The sequence below is a fragment of the Hyaena hyaena genome, unplaced genomic scaffold (assembly GCF_003009895.1).
Source record: "Hyaena hyaena isolate Hyena2069 unplaced genomic scaffold, ASM300989v1 scaffold_426, whole genome shotgun sequence".
Lineage (NCBI taxonomy): Eukaryota > Metazoa > Chordata > Mammalia > Carnivora > Hyaenidae > Hyaena > Hyaena hyaena.
In genome coordinates this window covers 679,161-694,642 of record NW_024081061.1, presented here as the reverse complement: position 1 = coordinate 694,642, position 15,482 = coordinate 679,161, and the positions used below count along the sequence as shown (strand labels likewise).

General features: G+C 53.8%; 1 protein-coding gene across 1 annotated transcript in view; it reads right to left on the bottom strand.

Annotated features, from left to right (window-relative positions):
* PSD2 (pleckstrin and Sec7 domain containing 2) overlaps positions 1 to 13,980 on the bottom strand; it is a 57,419-nt gene extending 43,439 nt beyond the window's left edge. The window contains exons 1-2 of the mRNA XM_039252708.1: positions 13,897 to 13,980; positions 6,475 to 6,626 (exon numbers count right to left, since the gene is read on the bottom strand). The gene's annotated coding sequence lies outside the window, so the exon portion shown is untranslated. The remainder of the gene's footprint in view (positions 1 to 6,474; positions 6,627 to 13,896) is intronic.
* Between the last annotated feature and the right edge of the window lie 1,502 nt (positions 13,981 to 15,482).

Genomic DNA, 15,482 nt, shown 5'->3' with positions numbered 1-15,482 from the left:
GGCCTCAGAGGCCCAGCTTGAGGGTGGAGGCAGGAGAAAGGCTCCAATCTTGGGGCCCAGGAGGTGGGCCAGAGAGAGCACCCTACCCTTTTCTGAAGCAGGTGAGGACCCTAAAGTCCAGGCCCTGCCTACACTCCTGCCCCAGGCCATCTCAAGGCTTTCTATCTCAAGGCACGAGGGCACTATTAGGTGCAGGGCAAGGGCCAGGGTGCTGGGCCTCCCTTAAAAGTTGCCCAAGCCCTTCAGGTGGTGCCAATCCAGGGTCGTTAAGGGGCCCAGCATCACCCTGCTTTCTTCCTCCCAGTTTGGCCCCTGGGGAACCAGCTTTGCCTTAGGTTGTGGGCATCCGGAAGGTCTCCCCTTTCTCATGATTGGACAGGCAAAGGTCCCCCAGGCTGGTTGCCCATTTGCATTTTATCTGCATGAGCCACACAGCCCACTGGGACTTTCAAGGGACCCTGAGCCCAGCTTTGCAAAGGTCATTCCTTGACATCTCCTGGCTTGCTTCTCTCCTCATCCCCTGGCCACTTGGCACCCTCCTTTGCTCAGCATTTGTACATATCTGCACGCTGGTTTGGAGAGCCCTCAACATGATGCAAGTCATGTCTGCTGTCAAATCCCAAGTCATGTTTATGGCTGGGGACTCTACTCCCAGCTGACTTCCCTACAGGGTGAGCCTTCAGTTATCTGGGACTGCAAGGGACTACACTGTTCTAGTTACATGGCTGGCCCCTGCTCTGTCTTCTTGGAGCTTCAGAGGGTACCTGGGACTCACTCTGCTTCTTGAGCTCCATTTGACTCAGGAGGCTGCAGAATGAGAGTTGAACTCCAAGAGCTAAAATGCACTGATCAAGTGCAAGTCCCCCCAGTCAATCCTGCCTCCACTAACATGGCTCACTGAGGGCAGATCTGAGGGGCTCAGTCACTGAGCACCTGCCCCTCAGTCTGGCTCAATAGCCAGGAAAGATGCATGAAGAAACTTCATCCTTCCTTTTCTGGACCCAAGTTTTCTTTAATTCATACTCCCTAGATCCTCACATTCTCTATCTGCCCCTTTCCTTCTCTGCCTCCTCCCCTGTTACCTTCTCCCCCGTTACCTTCTCCCCCACCCCTCCCCAAACTCTTGATGCTATAGCTCCACTGAACCTCAGCCTTGCTCAATCCCCCCCATCCCCTCCCCTTCCTCTGCTCAATCTTGTCTCTGCTTTAGGACTTCAGCACACGGTCTTAACAAAGATTTTGGTCTCCTTGAGGCTGGATGAAGGCTGCAAAAACAGCTGGCATGAAATGGGCTGTAGTGGGCGATTCCACTATTGCCTCCCTGTCCCCATTTTTGAGAGAGTCCCTCCTATTCAGCCATTGCCCACTGACAGAAGAGCTGGTGGCTGGTAAAAGCCTCAGCCCTTGATGAGCAGTACATGAGGTAGGAGAGAAAAAGGAGTCCAGAATGACAACAGTGCTTGGGCCCCGAGCACCCGGAAGGATGGAGCTGCCATTCCGCAGATGGGGAAGACCGAGGGGAACAGGTTTGGGCCGGAAGATCAGGAGGTCAGCTGAGTTGAACAAGCTCTGGACAAGCTGAGTTGAAAGTGTCTGATAGACATGGCAGTTGAGATGCTGAGAAGGTTACTGGAGCTCAGGAAGGTACCCAAAATTGAGGGTATAAATGTGGGAGCTGGTAGCATAGGTAGGTGTATTTAAAGCCACAGGTCTGGACAAGATCAGCACAGGAGTGAATGGAGAGGAAGAAGGTGAGCCGTGCAAGCGATGAGCCCTGGGTGGGCAGGGGGAGAAGGAAACGAATTAGGATCAATGCACAAGGTGGGGAGAAAACAGGGGAATGGAAGTCCTGCAAGTCCAAGAAGAGGGAGACACTGAATGTGTCAAATGCTTCAGATGAGGACTGAGACTTGGCCACTGAGTGTGGCAACTTGGAGGTCAGTGGTGACCTTGAGAAGAGTGGTTAGTGGAAGGGGTTGAAAGCCCAATTGGAGTGGAGTCAAGAGAGCATGGGAAGAACCAGGAGATGAGGAGTCTAGACAGCCCTTCTGGGGAGTATTGCTATGAAGGGGAACAGACAGAGGCTGTGGTAGCTCAATGCACAAGACAGGAGAGCCACCTTGGAAGATAAAAGAAACAACAGGAAGGATCCACTGGTGGAATGATCCAGTACAGGGGGAACTTATCATGTAGGAGGGGACACTAGCCAAAGCAATGCCTTCAAGCATGGACAAGGGGACAGGATCTAGTGCACAAGTAGAGGGGTGGCCTTAACCAGAAGCAGGAACACTTCACCCCCCGCGACAGGAGGAAGGCAGAGCAGGGATGTGGGTGCTGGTAGACGGGTGACTGTAGCACTGGAGTCTGAGAAAGTCTTGATTGCTTCCATTTTCTCCAGGAAGTAGGAAGCAGCATCATCAGCTGAGAGGGAGAATTGAGGGTAGAAGCATGAAAAGGTTAGCATGTAGGGGAAGTGGGGATGGACTCAGGACCCATGGTGGGACTGCTGGACAGCACTAAGGACACAGCTGAAGTTCAAAGTTTTGAACTTCAAGTGAGGCCAGTCGGGGTACTGGTTTTTCTCAGCCCCATTCAGCTGCACAGGTACAGATATGGAGCATGCTGGGTGTTGGGATTTAACCAGGGTTGGGGGTTTGCCAAGCAAGTGCGAAGAAGCAAAATGAGGTAAGGGAGTTGGGGGTCTGCAAAGGAGGGATTACTCTCAGTGTTATAGTGGCCCCTGCAAACTCCCTTCCCTGCTGGTGCCTGAAAGCCCACCACCCGTTCCCTGCTGTGTCATGAGTAGCCTCTCTTGCCCTCATTCCAAAATGAGCTTCGGAGAGGGTAGCCACAGGTGGCCACTGGCCCCTGAGAAATGAGCTTCCCACACACTGTTCCTCTCACCTGGAGAGTAACTTGGACCTCACATACATACTCAAGACTGCATTCTCCATCACCCTTCCCAGGTCTTCACAAGACCGCTCTCCCCACCTCTAGTTCGATCCACCTGCCTCCTCCATGTCCCTTTATCCTTCTGGCCACCTCCCATCTGTCACACCCCGGCCCCACAGGGCCACCACCCCACCAACTCCATTGCCGCCACTCATGCCCTATGCCTGACACATGACACTGTTCCCAACACACACATCTGCCCCGTTACTCCCCTCCCTAAAGCCTTTGGTGGCTCCCGGTGTCCTTGGAGAAAGGGCCAGCTCATCAGCCCACATTCTGGGCCCCACCCCCTTTCTTCCTGTCTTGCCCCCCTCCATCCCTGCTCCCCCGCTTGTGCCCCCACACGACTTTCTGCCCCAGTCGTGGCTCACCCCCACACCACCCCTGAGGTTGGGAGTTCCTCGAAGGCCTCATCAAGTCTGCTGAATCACCCTTCTCCAGTATGTGGTCTGAAGTACTGGTTCGGTCAGTTTTGCTGACCTGGTGTGTGGATGATCAGATGGATGAAGCTTCTGGAAGTGGAAAAAGAAAGGAATGGAGTAAAACAAAGGGACTCCTTGGCCAAGTGACCTAACTTAGATGACCGCCTATTACAGGACAAGCTGAACGACATCTGCCTCCTGATGAGAAGCAATGAGAAGGAGGCAAACATCACCTATGGGATATTCTTGCCAAAAAAATGTTTAACGTGGATCTACTCATGGGCAAGCCACGAGACAAATTCAGAATGTGGGACATTTTACAGGAAGACTGACCTGGGCTCTTTAAAATTGACAATGTTAAAAAAGACTTTTAAAAAATGTTTAAAAGAGACTCCTTTACAGATTAAAGGAGACTAAGGAGATGTAACTAAATGCAACGTGTGATCCTTGATCAAAACTTGTTTTTAAAACAGCTATAAAGGAGCTGCATACTGGTACAACTGGCGAAATTTGAATATGGATTACATAATAGGTTAAATTGTATCATTGTCAAACTTCTTGAGTATGGCAATATATAGTCATTATGTAGAAAAACGTCCTTGTCTCAGGAAATTCATGCTGCATTATCCACAGGTGAAGTGTTATGATGTCTGCAACTTACTTTGAAAATGTTCACAGAAGAGAGGAAAACAAATGTGGGTAAAACGTCAACAACTGGCAAATCCAGGTCTCTAGCTCTCTGGGTGAAGGGTGTATAGGTGGGTGTTCATTGTACTACCAGGTGTGACAAGGCAAAAAGGTAGGGGGGAAGGAAGGGAGGGAAGGGAGACACTCCCAAGAGGGAAGTCAAAGCACTGCCTGCCTGGGCAGGAGTGAGAGGGGCTGTCTGGCATGCCAGCGGGCCACAAGCTGGACGCTAGAGCCCATCGGGGCCAGGCAGGCACAGCCCTGAATGGCTCACCATGGATCAGACCCCAAGAAAGACTTACCTGTGAGCAAACCCCCTTAGAAGGACAAGAGCTCTGAGGAAACAGTCAGGTCCCAGGGAGACCAGTAAAGCAGCCCTGCCCTACCTCTGCCTGAGCTGTGGCGAGAAGCCAGGGCTGGTCCAGGCTCACCACTCCCCCTCCCCACACACCCCTCATAGGGCGACAGTCTGAGTGTATCCTCCTGTGTGAGGAGCGAGGCTAAATATGGAGGCCCAGACACAAGATGCGCTCAAAACAGATTTTCCTGGAAAAGACCATCTGGCAAAGGATGTCTAGAACATCTTCTGTCATGAGAGGCAGTGTCATTTTCCTGCAAGCAAATGTCCTGAATGGGAATGCCTCGATGCCACCTCTCTAGAAAACCCTAGCTTATGGCCTCAGTTTCCCCCAAGGCCACTCCTTGCTGCAGGCACGCAGTCACACCTCCCTCCTGACTTGTATCTCAGGGAAGAAGAGAATGAGACTGGGGACATATGTCCCAGCAGCAGACAGTTATGCCCAGGCACAAATCCTGATTCTGCCATTTATTAAGTGTCTTTGAACAAGCAACTTTTCCCTGAGCTTCAGTATCCACCTCCACAAAGTGGGAATAATAGTACAACCCTCTAAAGGTGGTTGTGTGTATGAGAGTACTTAGCCCTTGGTAGTGCTCAATATACAGAAGCTTGGAAGCTCGGTGAGGTAATGTGCCCCCTCAGAGCCCTCCCTCTCCGTCCGGTCAGTATATTTCCCCATAGGGGACTCTCGAGTGAGCTGGTCTCTCCTCCAGAGATATGAGGTGAGTAGGGGAAGGCAGATGGCCCATTTTACTGATTCAGAGATCCCAGGTCACAGAACTTGTACCTTCCCTGGGAAGTAGGGCTCACCACCTAAGGGGGTAGAAGAATGACTGTATTTGCCCAGGGCTAGGGGTTGGGCGTGGAGGTAGTCACAATGCCCCTTACCCACTCTCCCTCAAGCTGCCTGAGAACCACCTCCCCACCGCCCTAATTAAGCAGCTCTTGTTTCCAGGGTCTGGAAGGAGCTGGGGAGCCTAGGAAAGTTCAAATGCCTCCCCCTAGACCCAGACTGCCCATCTGCCCTGGCCAAACCCTGAGCCCTCTCCCTGCTTTCCCCAACCCCCTTCACCCACCCAACAAGCTCAGCCTGGCTTATCCTGAGGCTGCCAGAAATCTCAGACCCATTTCCATTGTGGCTGGTGCTCCTGTCCCTAATTCTCTCCCAGGCCCCCCCCCCAAGATGGCCCCAAGACAAAGGGGGAGGCTGGGGCAGTGGCCCCCTGAGCCTGTCTGGAGACAATGTCTCCAGTTCTGATTCAGCGAGTCCCCAGATCCTCCAGGGACAGCAAGAGTCAGAATACCTCTTCTTAGGAGGAAGCCAGCTGGGCAGGGTGGTCCCCACATCTGGATTCCCTGCCCCACCCCAGCCCCAGCAGCAGGCTCTAAGGACCCCTCCCTCCCTGCGGCTGCCACGGCCATTATGTGCCTTCTCAGCCTTGCCCACTGCCTGCCACGCCCCCATGTAAGCCCCTGTTACAGCAGCAGAGTCCAGAGCTGAGAAGGCCTGGCGGCCAAGCCAGGCTGTCAAAGTTAGGAAACTGGAAACAGAAATAAATCCTCAAAGCTGCTCCGTGGTAAAGGTAGCTGCCAGCAGGCCCCGGCAACCATCCAACACCCTGGGTCCCCTGCCACCAAGCTGCCACTGGCACCCCATCAACGCACACGTGTATCTCAGATTATACAAAAGGGGGGGGGGATCAGGAGGCAGAGCCCAGAGGGCAACTGGGCCGGCTGGCCCTGCAAGCTGGCCTGGGGTTCTGGAGCTGCGCCCCCACTGCCTGGCCCAGACCCGGCCATCCCCCCCGGCTTTCCTCTCACGGCCCCATCTCCATGACAACCGTATCCTTCGGATGCTCCAGCCGCCACAGAATTGATCTCAAAATGCAGCTTTGTTAGCAGACCCAGGCGGGCATGGAGGGCGGAGGGCGGCGCCCGCCACCCGGCTCGCGTTCCCCCCCAGCATCCTCCTCTGGCCCCCAACCCGACTTTGGGAGGGGCGGGGTCCCGGGGAACGAGGGCCCTGGGACCAAGTGGCCCCGCGGCCCCACTCACCGCTCAGGGTCCCAGTCGCTGGGTCCGGTCCCTCACGGTGGGGCCATGCGGAGGCCTCCGCTGGACTGACCGTCCCACTCCGCTGCCGCCTGTCGGGACTCCCTGTGCCCGCCTCGGTCCCTTCAGGTGTCGGAGCTGAGGCTGTGGAGAAGCTGAGCAGAGATGGGGGGACGGACGGCTGGAGGGAGGGAAGGAAGGAGAGAAGGAGGGAGGGAGGGAGGGAGGAGCGGGAAGGGCGGAGAAGGGCGGGGGTACTGCAGGCGGGCGGGCAGGAGCCGAGCCGGAGCCGGAGGTGACAGCAGCCACTCCGGCGGCCCGCGCTTGCCACGCCTCCAACTCCCAGGTCCCCACTGTGTGCTGGGACCCGGCCTGGGACGGTGCGGCCGGCCACTTCCCGCTCAGCCCCGCGCCCGGCCCTTTAAGAACGTGGGGGAGGGGAGCTCTGCGAGGTTCCGCCCCCCCCCCCCACCTCTCCCAGCTGGGCCCCAGCAGTCCTCCAACGCTGGGTCAGACCCAACCACCGCCTCCGCGCCAAGACCCTCTCAGCCTCAGCGCCAGACCTGGAGTCCCCAGGATGGGCTCAGCCCTCCTCCAGGTAAAGGAGGGAACAGGTTCTTGCCCTGCTCCGGAGGTCTGTTCCTCTGCTAACTCTTTGCCCTCCGCTCCCCACACAAGCCCAGGGAGACTCTACCTGGACAAGGAACAAGATGGACCATCTCAGAGATGGGTAAACTGAGCCTGTCCTATCTACTTACCTACCTATTGAGACAGACAGAGGGACAGACAAAACTGGGGTATGGGTAGAGTAGAGGTGCTTAGGACAGAAGATGAGACAAAGGGGAGAGACCCTGAGGGAAGGAGAGAGGAAAAGTGGGTCCAATCAAGAATTCAGACTCCCAGCATCAGGTCAGGAGGAGGCTGCCTAGGTGAAGAGATATAGATGCTCTGGGCTTTGAAAACCATCTACCAAGGGACCTGACCCGCAGTCCCCTCACCCCCACTCCCCATGCTGGTCAACAGCTTAAAGACCTCCTCCCAGGACCCTAGCTCTAAAGAAGGGTGACAGTAATGCACCTGGGCTAGACACCAAGAAGAACTTCCTAGCGGTGAGGCTTCTGCGGGGCAAGATTCCACCTTTGAGATGGGTAATAAAGGGCCCCCACCCATAGGAATCTAGAGACACCAGAAACTGGGGGGAGGAGGGATGAGCAGGCCCAGTCCCACTAAAAAGAGAGATCAGGTTAGAGTCAGCCCTACCACAAGAGGCCACTTTCCACAACTTTCTTTCCACCCCAGCCCCCAGGGGCTGTTCACTACACTCAGCTCCTCCCCATCTCCAGACCTTTGCAGGTGTTCCAAACTCTGCCTGATCAGGCATTGAGCATGCTGTGCTCAATGAACTCCTACTCAGTCCTCAGATCCCTTCTTAAATGCCCCTTCCTCCAAGAAGCTTTCTCTGATCTTGTTTCCACCTATCCACACACACACAGTTAGGGGCTCTCTTCTTAGGGAGCAGAGGGTGAGAGACAGGAGAAGATTTGCTGAGGGGTACCTATGAGGGGTATCTAAGCTGTGCAGAGTGGCCATAATTGGAGATGCAGAGGCTAAGTTGTGATGAGTCTCCTCCACCTTCAAGCTGGGCCACGGATGGAGCTGGGGTTTCGTCAACCATGGAACACTTCCGTTATTAACCGTACAGCTACCATGTGCCAAAGTCCACATTAAATGTTTTCCATGTGTAATATTTAACCTCAGAACAATCCTGCAAACCATTTTACAGATCAGAAAACTGAGGCTCCCAAAGCACTAGCCACTTGCTTAAGATCCCAGGAGGTCAGAGCCTATGGACACAGCTTGGCAACTGAGAAGGCACTCAGGCCACACCCCTTCACCGCCCATCAAACCCTAGGAGATTCCCATAGAGCCTAGAAACAAAGAGGCCACTCTACTCCAAGTGCCCAGAACCTTCTTGAAGGGCATAGAGGGAATATGCCCTCTCATCTCCTGCCCTCTGCTACCTGATGGGCAGCAACCAACAGGAATTGGGGGTGAAAGAGAGGTGACAGGGCTTTGCTTCCATATTTCCCATGTTCAGGACCCATGACCTCAAGTCACACCTCGACAACGTTTCTGAGCTTCCACTTCCTCAACCACCCAAAAAGGATGGTAATAGCCCCCTTCTTGTGTGGCAGGGTTAGGGATAAAAGGAGCCGATATGCTCAGTGCCCACCCACCCAAGACCTGGTGCACAGATGCACCCACCAGGCTGTGGCTACTCCAGCTGTACTGAGTGACTCACTCAAGGAATGAATTAGTTACTCTCTGTCCACCTAGATGGACGTGATCCCTCTGAAGGCAACGTCTTCCTTCTTCACAATGTATGCTGAGTATCTAACACACCTGATAAACATATGTGGAAGGCAAGGATGGAGGGAGGTAGGGAGGGAGATATTGCTGCCTCTACACTTCATCAGGCACACAACACCTAGTCCCTGGCCTGGGTCTGTTCCCTGTCATCGGCAGCTGCGGGAGCCTGTGGCACTGGGCCTGAATAAGCCGGGGCCAGAGACCTGGGTTCTAATGTGACCCCTGCTGTTACCGGGCTGTGTGACCATGGGAGCAATATCCCCTCCCGGAGTCTCACTTGCCCATGAGAAGTGGAACGAGCTCAAAGGGCTGTCACAAGGCCACAGATGGCCTCTGTGTGAGAGAGTGCTGTGGGTGCAGTGGACACAGGAGAGGGGGTTATTGTTATTATTTTGTGTAGCTGCTTTTGCCTCTTAAAAGAGAACAGGGTCAGCATCTCCCCACCCAACAGCCAAATTGCAATGTATTCCTCAGCATCCCTCCAGGGAAAAAGGAATCAACAGCTTCTCCCCCTTCCTCCAAGTGACTTCTCCTTGTTCCTCCCCACCTCCCCCCACCCTCCTGAAGATGAGTCTCAGGAAGGCAGGTGCTGGAGGCTCACAGGAGGAAGGGGCCCACTTCCCAATCCACTTAGCCCACCACAGCCTCTGCCACGGTGAGGCCTCTACCTGACCTCCTGCCTCCCTAGACCCAGGCAGGGCCTCCTCTTCCTCAGCCTGAGCAGAGTGGGGAATCAAGGGAGGAGAAGAGGCCAGAACCTGAGACCTAGCACCAGGAGGAAGGGATATGGATCCAGAGGAGGCTTGGCCTAGAGAAAACACCCATCTTCCAGCTAGTGGACTGAGGCCAGAGGGGGAGAGGCTGGGTAGAGATTCCCCAGGCCAACACTGGAGTACTCAGTGAACCCCTACTGTGCCCCCAGTCAAGCTGCCCTTGCCCATGTGCCTCCAAGACAAAGGCCCCAGCGCACCTGTCAGGGCCTCTCCTGACACCTCCCACCTTAAAGGGCCTGTTCTAGGACTCATCCACCCTTACACGCCCCACTCGTTTCTAATAACCTCACTTTGCTTATGCTGATGCAGGATGTAAGATGCCTTCTCTACACTCACTCTCTCTTGGCTAATTCCTCTCAACTCTCCAGCCCCTCCACTACTGTGCCATTTCTTTTTCCCCATTACAGCAAAGTTCCTTGAAGAAGTTGTCCACACTCTCCAATTTCTCTCCCCTTCTCTCTTGAACTCACTCCAATCCGACTCTCATCCCCTCATCCACTCTCATGCCACTGACACTGCTCATCAAGGTCACCGACACAGCTGCTGAGTACAGATGTACAGGATGGGCACTGCACAAAGGCACAAGGCGTGGAGACAGGAGAAGATTTGCTGAGGGGTACCTATGAGGGGTATCTGAAATCCAGCTTGCTGTCCTCTCACCATGCTATGCCTAGGTGTCTCCCTTCTGCGTGCCTGCTCATCAGGCCCCCCCAGAGGGGCCTCTTTCTCATATTTGTACAAAGGGTCTAGATAGACTGACTGGGGCCTGATCCGTAGTGACTGCTATGATGTCAAATCCAAAAGTCAATTCTCACACCTCATCTTAACTTATTGGCAAGAGTTGACACATGTGATCACCCTCCTCCTTGAAAGAGTTCCTCCTTGAACTGAACTGAGGAACAAGGGGGAGAAGAAGGGGGGAAATGGTGGGGGAAAGGGAGAGAGGCAAACCATGAGAGACTCTTGAATGCTGAGAAACAAACTGAGGACTGATGGATGTGGGGAGGAGGGGGGAGATGGGCATGGAGGGGGGCACTTGTGGGGATGAGCACTGGGTGTTATGTGGAAACTAATTTGACAATAAACTATTTGTAAAAAAAAAAAAAAAGAAAGAAAGAAAGAAAGAAAAAAGAAAAAAAAAGAGAGTTCCTCCTACTGACTTCCATGACTCATACTGCCCTCCCATATCCCTGGCTGTACATTCTCGCCCTTCTTTGTTCCTCCTCCCCTCCCTAACTCCCAAATACCTCAGTCATCTGTCTTCTTTTCCACCTCCCTCCTCCGTGGTGAACCCCCTGGCTTCAAAGAGCATCTAAACTCTAAACTTCAAAGAGCCTGTGTGATTCTCCAGCCCAAACCTCTTCCGGCTCAGGTCAGACCCTCATCCCCAACAGCTGACCTGAGGGCTCCACTACGATGTGCAAAGAGCAGCTCTAAGTGATCACAACTGAAAGTGACCTGTCTTCGCCTCTCTAGACACCACTGTCTTCCTTCTATGAGCTCAGGCCCAAACCCGAGCATCATCCTTGGCTCTCTCTCTCACACTCCACAGGCCATACCTCAAAGAACCCCGTGGGATCTACTTTCAAACGATGTCTCAAATTGGCCACTGCTCACCAGCTCCAGTGCCACCACCTGGCTGCACTCACCATCCCCTCTCACCTGGATTATTACTGTAGCCTCCTAACTGGTCTCCCTGCTTGCACCCAACCCCACCACTGACATTCCCAACACCGCAGCCAAAGGGATCCTGTTAAATGTAAGCAGATCATGTGACTCCTCTGCTCAAAATCTTCAAATGGCTCTCACGTCAATATGAGTTAAAGCAAAGTTACACAATGGCTACAAAGTCCTACATGATCTGGGCCCTCCCACCTCTCTGACCTTACTCCTCTCCAGCTACAGTGTCCTCCCCATTGATCCTCTAACACACCAGGCACAGTCCCACCTCAGGGCCTTTGCACTTGCCATTCCCTCTGCTTAAAACACCCCACACTCCCTTTAGCTGTCTGCCTAAAATACAACCAGTCTTCCCTTTGCCTGCCTCTGTTTCCTCCATAACATGTATTTACATACTACATGCCCACTTCCTTATTCTGGTTATGGTTCATCTTCCTACCACCACTATCATCACTAGACCACAAGCAGGAGGGGAGGAAATTTGTTCTTTCACTTCTATATGCCCAGGGCCTAGAACATGGTCTGACACATAGCAGGCACTCAGTAAAGCACTGAATGAACACACCAACAGATAAAGAAGGAAGGTAACTGCAGATACTAAAAAGTACTCCGGGGGCGGGGGGGATGGGGGTGTGAAAGCACCTAGCTAGAAGAGTGGGAGCTCCTTAAACCAGATGGCCAGAGGAGGCCTCTGTGAAGAGGTGCCCCAGACTGAGCAAACACCCCTCCAGGCTCACACAGCACCATCATCTTCCCCTATCACAGCATGCATTGTGCTGTGCAATTACTGTCTCCACTGGATGGTCCATGAAAGAAAGGACCCTCTTTTTTCCAGGTCCCCACTTCTTCCAGAGTCCAGGACCAACATACCGCAGGCACCCAAACGGTGACAGAGCCAAGGAATGGATGAATGAGAGGTCACGGACAAACCCATGCATGGGCCATGGGACCCTTACAGAGCCCGAGGTAGGGAAGCTGTGTGGTGAGGAGCTCGGCAGGAAGCCACAGAAGCATAGGACGGAATCCTTGGGACCTCAGGATCTTACCTGTACCATCCCCAGCATTACCATGACTCCTAGGTTAGCTGAAAGGAGCTGTGGGGAGGAAATGCCATTCTCACTGGACAGCCCCTGCCCATGAGACTGATGATTCATCCCTGTGTTCAACCAACATTTACTGAGCACCTACTGCATGCCTGTGAGCCAGGCCCTGGGAGGAGGAGGAGCAGGCCCAAGATGAAGTCCAGCCCTCCACAGCTCACAGCCTATCAGATGACTTCTCAGGGGAAACACCCCTGTAAGTAGAGCTTCCTGGAGCGGGCTTCACTCCAATCTGCTTTGCTCCAGTTATCACACAATGGAATCAAGTTTTGGGTATGAGTTTTACTAGGCTCCTACCTACTATCTCCCTGGACGGTAAACTCCAAAAAAGACAGGAACTGTGTCTTGTTATGGCCGGATTCCGAACGTCTGGCAAGGGCCTGGAGCATTGTCAGAGCTCAATAAATACTTGTTGAATAAATGGAGGGATGAAGAAATGAGCGGTAGGAAATAAGCAGGACCTGAGGATGGCAAAGATCGGGATTTAGAGCCATGAGAAGGACAAGTGGGGAAAGGACACAGCCTGAGCAAGCGGGAGGTGGGGGAAGGGGTCCTGGAGGAGAGCAAGGTCATGGGCAGGGGGAAAAGGACAAGGGAGTTGCTCAGCTCTGAGAGTTGCCTGTCCTACCCCACCCCCAAGCAAAAAGCGCCCTCCCAGCACTGGTCCTGGACTAGTGGACAAAAACCCGTAGGAAGTGCCAGGGACTTGCAGTGCCTAGAGCCAGCCGGCTGCGGGCCCAGGGCACAGGCAAAGCCTGGCCCAGAACTTTGTCTGAAGGCCTTTGTGGGCCTCCGGGAGCCCGTCCAGGAGGATGCCAGGAACTGGCCAGATTGCTAAGGGGTGGGCACTACCCTGCTTCCGGAGGCCCAGCTGACCCTCCGGGCCTAGGTCATGAAGGTTAGAGAGAGGATCCCCTCTGCTCCCCAAATCCTTTTCCTTGGAGAGATAACACCAGGAAGCTGGAGCACCAAAGATTAGAGTTGCCGCCAGATCCCATCCCGGTTACTGAGGGCCAAGGAAGAAGAGGCTTTGCTAGAGGATGCACTAAATTCGTGTTGAAGCTGACCCTCCCCTCATCCCACGCGTTCCTCTCCCGGCTCCCACTCGCCGCCTTCATGAAGCCCAGCAGAAGAGAGGAGGGCAAGCTAAGAAACTCAGAATACGCGGACTCCTGCCCTGGGAGAGGCCTCCGGCGGCAAGTTCCCGCGAGGGCGAGCTCCGGGCTGGGAGGGTAGCCTTGCGAAGCCCAGCAGGCTGTCTGCTTCCCTCTGCTGGCAAGATCGAGAATTACCAGAGCGTCCCCGCGTCACCAGGTCAGGCACCTTCCTGGGTCAGCTGTGGCGGGCAGCCCCGCTCTCCATCTCCCATCCAGAAAGGAAGAAAATAGAGGTCATATGGGTCATTCCCCTGCCTCAACACCAGCCGTGCCCCGAGGGCCAGCCGCGGGCCCTCTCTAACGAGCCTACTGCTGGGATGCTCGCTCCTTCTGGCAGTCCTTTACCTGATCCAACCTGAGTTTCTCCTCAACTTGACCCAGGCAGTGTCCGAAGCCCATGCTCTTCCAAAATATGGATGGAACACTGAGGTTCCACTGACTATCCCATGGTGACCCAGGCCCGCTCTTCTTGGAACTGAGGGGAATGCAACTATCTCCCCACCACAGCCGGGAAAGCAGGAGTCTAACTGGCGGAGATGCGATAGGCAGCCCTGCCCAACCCCTTCCGGAGCCCTTCTTAAAAGTAGTCTATCGAAGAATGGGCTCTTTTGGGGTTAGAGCGTCACCTGCTGGTGTCTGTAAGAACTGCACCTGCACCACCAGCCACAATCACTAGCCAGGAAAGACCTCGGATAATAATCACAGCAGCTGATTTTTATTAAGAGTGTTCTGTGAACCCGGTTCATCCTAAGTTCTTGGCATTATCTCATTTCACACACTATCTCTTTTCATCCACACAGAAACCCTATCAGGTGGACAGCGTTCATTCCATTTTACCTATGAGAACTCTGAAGCTAGGAAAGTTAAGCGCCCTACCCTGGAACACACCTCTAATAAGTGGCAAAGTCCCAGTATGTATTTTAATCGGGCTCTTTCACATGTATTGAGGGCGGGGGAGGGGGGAGGGGGGACTGGCAGGTCAAGAATTAGCTCTGTAGGGAAGATCTTCCCCTTCCTCCTTCCCACCCAACCTTGGGCACAATCCATGTCAGCCTAGTTGCAGCTGGTATAGCAGGCTCCCTCAGTCTGTCTTGGGTCCATGCCCTTCTCCCCTGCAGACTGAGAGCTCCTCTAGGGCAGGGCTGAGGCCAATCTGTTCCCTAGTTCCCTCCATTCAGCACGAATAACTGAATGCTCTCTGTACGCCCAGAGCCTCTCACTTGAGACTGTCACAGGGGCTGTCCACCCCACACAAGCTGCAGACCTTCCTCACTTTCCAAGTTACGAGCTCGGGCACATAGGGTGTAAGTGGTTGCAAAGGACAGAAACTGGCTTCAGTGAAAAGAGGCTCGTGTAAATGAGAAGTCCAGGAATAGAGGCAGCTGCAGGCAGTACTGTAGGCTTCCACATATTTTCTCCACACCTGTAGCCCAGTATCCCTGTGTGTTGGCTTCATCTCCAGGCAGGCATTTTCAACAACATAACAAAATGGGAAAGGCACATCCCAGCTTCTGTCTAGCTTTGAGGGAAGAAGCCTTCCCTATGCGAAGAATATAAGCAAAACTCTCAAAGTTCAATCTCATTGGCCCAGCCAGTGAACTATGCCAGCCCTGAACCAAACACTGTGGCCTGCAGAGTCACTTCCCTGCCCTGGATGTGAGGGGTGGAGTCAGCCCAGGCAATCCATAAGGACTGGAGGGGGAGCAGATATGCCCCAAAGGCAAACAAGGGGAGTTTATCAGCAGCTAGAGGCTGTCTGCTGCACGGCAAACAGCACTAAATGTCCATGACACCCGGCCGTGCCAGAAGCCCTTTTCTTGGCTCCAACCCATTTTTAGATTTCAGACCTCTTCCCAAATTATCACACGTTCGTTCTTTGTTCCATCTTTCAACAAATTTTTATTGAGGCCCTACATGCACCAAGCACTATT